This window comes from Mus pahari, chromosome 22, assembly GCF_900095145.1.
Source record: "Mus pahari chromosome 22, PAHARI_EIJ_v1.1, whole genome shotgun sequence".
Taxonomy (NCBI): domain Eukaryota; kingdom Metazoa; phylum Chordata; class Mammalia; order Rodentia; family Muridae; genus Mus; species Mus pahari.
Window position 1 is genome coordinate 20,332,661 of NC_034611.1, and position 5,556 is coordinate 20,338,216.

Genomic DNA, 5,556 nt, shown 5'->3' on the forward strand with positions numbered 1-5,556 from the left:
AAAAAAAAAAGAAAAGAAAAGAAAATGGCTGGACAGATACCTCCAAGTTGACATTTTCAAGCTGCATAGAGGGAAGAATACAGTCCTCTGGCCAGTGGGAAGTCTGCCACTGCCAACTGAGCCTCGGGTGGAAAACTCATTGGAACGTCTCTCACTTCCAAGTAATAAGCTTTTGTGTGTCAGGATTTAAAGCACAAATTCTTTGGTATATAGATTCATGGTGTGCTTTTAGGACTGGATCTCAGAATTTTCCTCAGTAGCCGAATATTGTCACATTAATACATCAAGAAAAAGAACACTGGAAGGTCCTCTTTGCCATTCCTTTCCCCGAGCTGTTATGTCACAGTAGTCAGAGGCAGAGCCACCCTAGCATGAGTCTCTAAAGTTTTGAGGACAGATGTAAGTATGCTAGCAAATAATATGATTCCTTCCAATAGGCATTCTCAACCCTGGTGTGGTTGTGAACCCTGGCGTGGTTCACAGGGTATAGAATGAGTGATAAGCTTGAGGCCAGCCTTGCTACATAGCAAAACTCTTAATAACAACAAACCAAAACTCTTATACCACATGTAAACAAATCAGAGAATATAGATCTTGTTTCTCTTCCTCTTCCTCTTCCTCTTCCTCTTCCTCCTCCCCCTCTTCCTCCTCTTCCTCTTCATCATCATCTTCAGATTTATTTTCAGGACCTTCGGAGTTAAGAGCATTGGCTGCTCTTCCAGGGCACTCAGGTTCAATTCCCAGCACACAGGAGACTCACAAACATCAGTAACTCCAGATCCGAGGGATCTGACACCCTCTTTTCTTGCTTCCTCAGATATCAGGCAGACATGTGTGGCACAGGCATACATGCAGGCAAAATACTCATACACATAAAATAAAAATAATTAAAAGACTTTTTAAAATTCGTGTGTGTGCACCCTGGAGGTCAGAAGAGTATGTGATCAAATCCCCCGGGAACTGAACTCTAGACTCCTGCAAGAGCAGGATTCACTCTTTTTTTGAGAGAGTCTCTGACTATGTTGCTCTGGCTACTCTGGAACACCCTACATAGACCAGGCTGGCCTCGAACTCACATATCCACCTGCCTCTGCCTCCTGAGTGCCATGATTAATACTCTGAGGCAGAACACCTGGCTACCAGCACTCTTTACCTCTGAGCCTCTCTCAAGCCCCTAAGAATAAAGCTCTTAAATGTGGTCCACAAAGTGTCCTTAGTGGTTAATTTTGTCAACTTGATGCAAGCTAGTCATTTGGGATTTATTAGAGAAAATGGACCTATAAGATTCCTGGTAAGTCTCTACTGAATTGTCTTGATTCACCTCACTGGAGGTGGTACCACCCCTCATCCTAGATAGTCTAAGAAAACAAGTTGAGCAGACCATAGGGAATAAGTCAGTAAACAACACTTCTTCATGGCCTATGCATCAGCTCCTTCCTGTAGGTTCTTGCCCTGTTTGAGTTCCTGCTCTGATTTCCCACAGGGTTGTGGAATGGTAAACAGAAATAAACTTTCCTCTGAAACCTGTGGCTGGTCATATCTTATCACAGCAATAGAAGCCCTAAGACAGCCCCAGAGAAGGTTCCTCAAGGATCTTTGTGATGGTCTGAATGAGAATGGCCTCAATAGACTCATACATACATATGATTGCTTAGTCCACAGTTAGTGGAACTGTTCAAGGATTAGGAGGTATGACCTTGTTGTAGGTGTGTCACTGGGGTGTAAGCTTTCAAAAAGTTCATGCCATTTCCAGTTAGTTCTCTTTCTCTGCCTCACACTTGTGTTTTCAGCCACTGCTCCTGCCTGCCCACTGCCACGCTCCCTGCCATGATAGTTGTGAACACTAACTTTCTGGAACTGTGAGCCCCCATTAAATACTTTTTTTCATAAGTAACCTTGGTCATGTTATTTTGCCATGGCAACAGAACAGTAAGTCAGCCATTATCAAGATAAGTATTGTCAATGAGACTATCAGTTCAGAAATTGATTTTTCAATAGCCTGACTTGCTCTGATACCCAAGTGAATGTTCAATGGGTCACATCTAGTAGAGCAGGTATATACATGTTTGGATGCTGGTGAACCTGAACATGTTCTATGAACTGGGAAATGGTCATAAACAGCAGACCACTTATCAATCAACAAGACGTTTAGAAGACATTTAAAAAAAAAAAAAAAAAAACAGGCCCGGCGTGGTGGCACACACCCTTAATCCCAGCACTCAGGAGGCAGAGGCAGGCGGATTTCTGAGTTCGAGGCCAGCCTGGTCTATAGAATAGTTCCAGGACAGCCAGGGCTACACAGAGAAACCCTGTCTCGGAAAAACCAACCAACCAACCAAACAAACAAAAAACAAAACAAAACAAAAAAAACTGCTTCTCGAATATAGATAATTTAAAGAACTCTTAGAATTTACATGAAAGAGATTCCAGAAAAACAACAAAATCCACAAAATCTTTCTGTGGAAAAAAATGGTACTGTTGTTTCGGCACATGTCAGAAACACACCTTCATATACCCCTTCTGAGCTGTATCCGCTTGTTCTGGCTGGCTTGCAGAGGTGGGCTGAAGGACGCCCTTAAATTTGCTCTTTCCACACTGCACACAGTGAAAAGAACCATCACAAGGTGTGATGAGGCTGGAGAATGGCCATTGTACCATCTGTCCACAGGCATGTCGACAGGATCTCCCCAGTAGCTCTGGTAGTCCTGGAATTGTCTATGGAGCCCAGGCTGGACCCAAATGCCCAGAGATGCTCCTGTCCGAGCAAACCCTTACTCCCTAGAGTCAGGGGTCTTCTGGGTGGTTACTTAGTGGTGGAATGCTAGCCTAGCATGGCTGAGGCTCTGGGTTAGATTCTTAGTATTATTCTCAAAATTAACTAATTAGTTAATTAAGTCTGAGCCTTTTGGTTCAGACTTAATATACAAGCCTGGATTATAGAAAATGCAGTACGTAGATGAGGAGTCACCAGACTCTAAGGGAAAACTAGAAGCCTGAGTGCTGAAATGGCGGACCCAGCAAGCACCAACTAAGAGCTGCCTCCCCTTTGCAAATAAACATGGGCAGGAGGGACTCAGCTCTTAGCGCTTACTGGGAACATTTACTCTGCTAGGCAAAGAAAGGACACTGCTAAGGCCCTGTCAAACTCTAGCCATTCACAAGTTGCTGACTCCCAAGAACTTTTGAGAGCCAAGGAATTACCTGACCCAAAAGCAGGTAGCTCATTGGCTAGGAAGTAGTCTATGATTTGTAGTCACAAGCCTCCATCAGACCAAGACTAGCTGTGTTGGATATTAGATGTAGAAGGTAGAGCTGAGGCTGTAGCTCAGTGGTACATTGCTTGCTTAGCATGTACAAGGCCCTGGGTTCAAAGCCCTATACTTTCCCTCAGTATCCCACAAAATACAAGGGTGGGGGAAGGACGTAAGCTTGATAACCAGCATCCACATGGTGATTCACAGACATCTGTAACATCAGTTCTAGAGAATATTATGCACATATGTGGTCCAAAGACATTCATGCAAGCAAACACTCCACACACACATAACCTTTTTTTTTTTTTTTTGAGGTAGATACTATTTATTATTTCTTGGTTTTCCTCTCTTTGACATCAACTATCTATTCTGAATTTTGGACTAGATTTAATGTCGAAAATACAGAATTGTAGACAAAATTATTCAGTAACAAAGCCAGTGTTCTGAATCCTGTACAAAATTAGTCACTGATACATAGCTCAAACATAAACAGTGTACTTTATTAAAAATAAAATTGTAACACAATAACTTAGTAATGACAAATCAAATAACATAACAAGATACAGACAAAACGAATGAAGAAGCATTGCTTCAGCTCACTAGTGATCTCCTTTAAACAGGAAAGGCTGCTAGTCTAGTGGTTCTGGCCCCATCTGCACAATATAGAGATAAAGAATCGGTGCAAACAAAACAAAACAAAACAAAAACAAAAACCTATGTGTAAAGTCACCTTCAAATAATTGAATGAGATCTCTCTAGGTCCAGGGCTTGAGCAGGGATGTCAGTGTTGTCAGTGTTGAGAACTACAGGTCTAAAGTAATATAAACACTATAAAAAATGTCCTCAAAACAAAATCAGTAAGCTGACCCTCTTTCACCTCAGAAAAAGGGAGGGGGGCAGGCATCTGCTTCCGACTGTTCTGTATCCATTGTTTGGCTAGATTCATTGCCTGTACTGCTTTAATAAACAGCAAATAGTGAAAGGTAAAACAAAAGCCGGGCGATGGTGGCACACGCCTTTAATCCCAGCATTCGGAAGGCAGAGGCAGGCGGATTTCTGAGTTCGAGGCCAGCCTGGTCTACAAAGTGAGTTCCAGGACAGCCAGAGCTACACAGAGAAACCCTGTCTCGAAAAACCAACCCCCCCCCCAAAAAAAAACAAAAAAACCAAAAAAAACCAAGGTTGGCTTTCAGAAACAATCTCACATTTTAATTTTGCATAGATACTCAAGTCTCCGATTTGTTCAACCTAGGGGATCCAATAAAATGTACTAGAAAGTATTCATTAGCATCAGCTGTACAAATGTGTTCATTCCATGTACCACAAATGAGCCTTGTGGTGCAAAGGAACATTTGACAGAACAAGTGCGGAAGGCCTGAGTGCTTCCTCTGAAACTGTCAAAACCTTCTTTCCAAGATAAGCATCTTCAAAGTCAAGCGCGTGAACACGACTTTTGTCATTAAAAATGCATACACAAAGTATTCTGTCTGCAGCTGTACCACACCCTCGACAACTCTCCACTAGGAGATTCTGTAGTCATTAGTTATTTATCCCAAAACCCTTCCTCAGTTTTCAGGTTTGAAAAAGGTATTATGTCAAGTATGGAAAAGAACTTTTTCTTTAGTTCGCCTCAAATTCAGAGAATCCCATTTCTTCAGATCCTTCTGTCAGGACTCCATGTCAATGTCAACTCCTTCATTCTTGTCCTCAAGTGTTTCTTTCTGTCAGGCTGTTTGCGCTCACATCTTCAAGAGCTGCCAGATCAAGAGGTGGCAGAGGGTTCCTCCAATGCTGGAATGTATTATACTGCCAAAACTCTTCAGCCTGCTGGCTGTGCGCCCCGTCGGCTACCTGCCGGCTGCCCGCGCTCTCTACTCGGTCGCTGCCGTCCACGGCCCCGGGGTGGCTCTCCGGGCTCCCGGCTCCAGTTCCTCCTGTCTGTCGTCCCCGCTGCCGCGTCGCTTGCGGGGCGCAGACGCAGGCTCCGCCATGGTCCCCGCGTCCCCCTGGCGCTTGAGGGGCCGAGCCATCCCAGAAGGCGGGACCCAGAGCAGCGCCTCCTCGGGGAAGTCGCTGAGCAGGAGCCGCTTCCAAGGCACGCGGAACGTGAGCCGCTCGGCCGCACGCCGCTTGGCCATGGGCCAGGGACCGGGGTCGCCCATAAACTTTAAAAAAAAATTTTTTTTAAATAAAAATTTAAAAGCAGGGCGTGGTGGCGCACGCCTTTAATCCCAGCACTCGGGAGGCAGAGGCAGGTGGATTTCTGAGTTCGAGGCCAGCCTGGTCTACAGAGTGAGTTCCA

General features: G+C 44.4%; 1 pseudogene; it reads right to left on the minus strand.

Moving 5' to 3' along the window:
• Positions 1 to 4,889: 4,889 nt before the first annotated feature.
• LOC110338594 lies at positions 4,890 to 5,392 on the minus strand (annotated as a pseudogene).
• Positions 5,393 to 5,556: the final 164 nt, after the last annotated feature.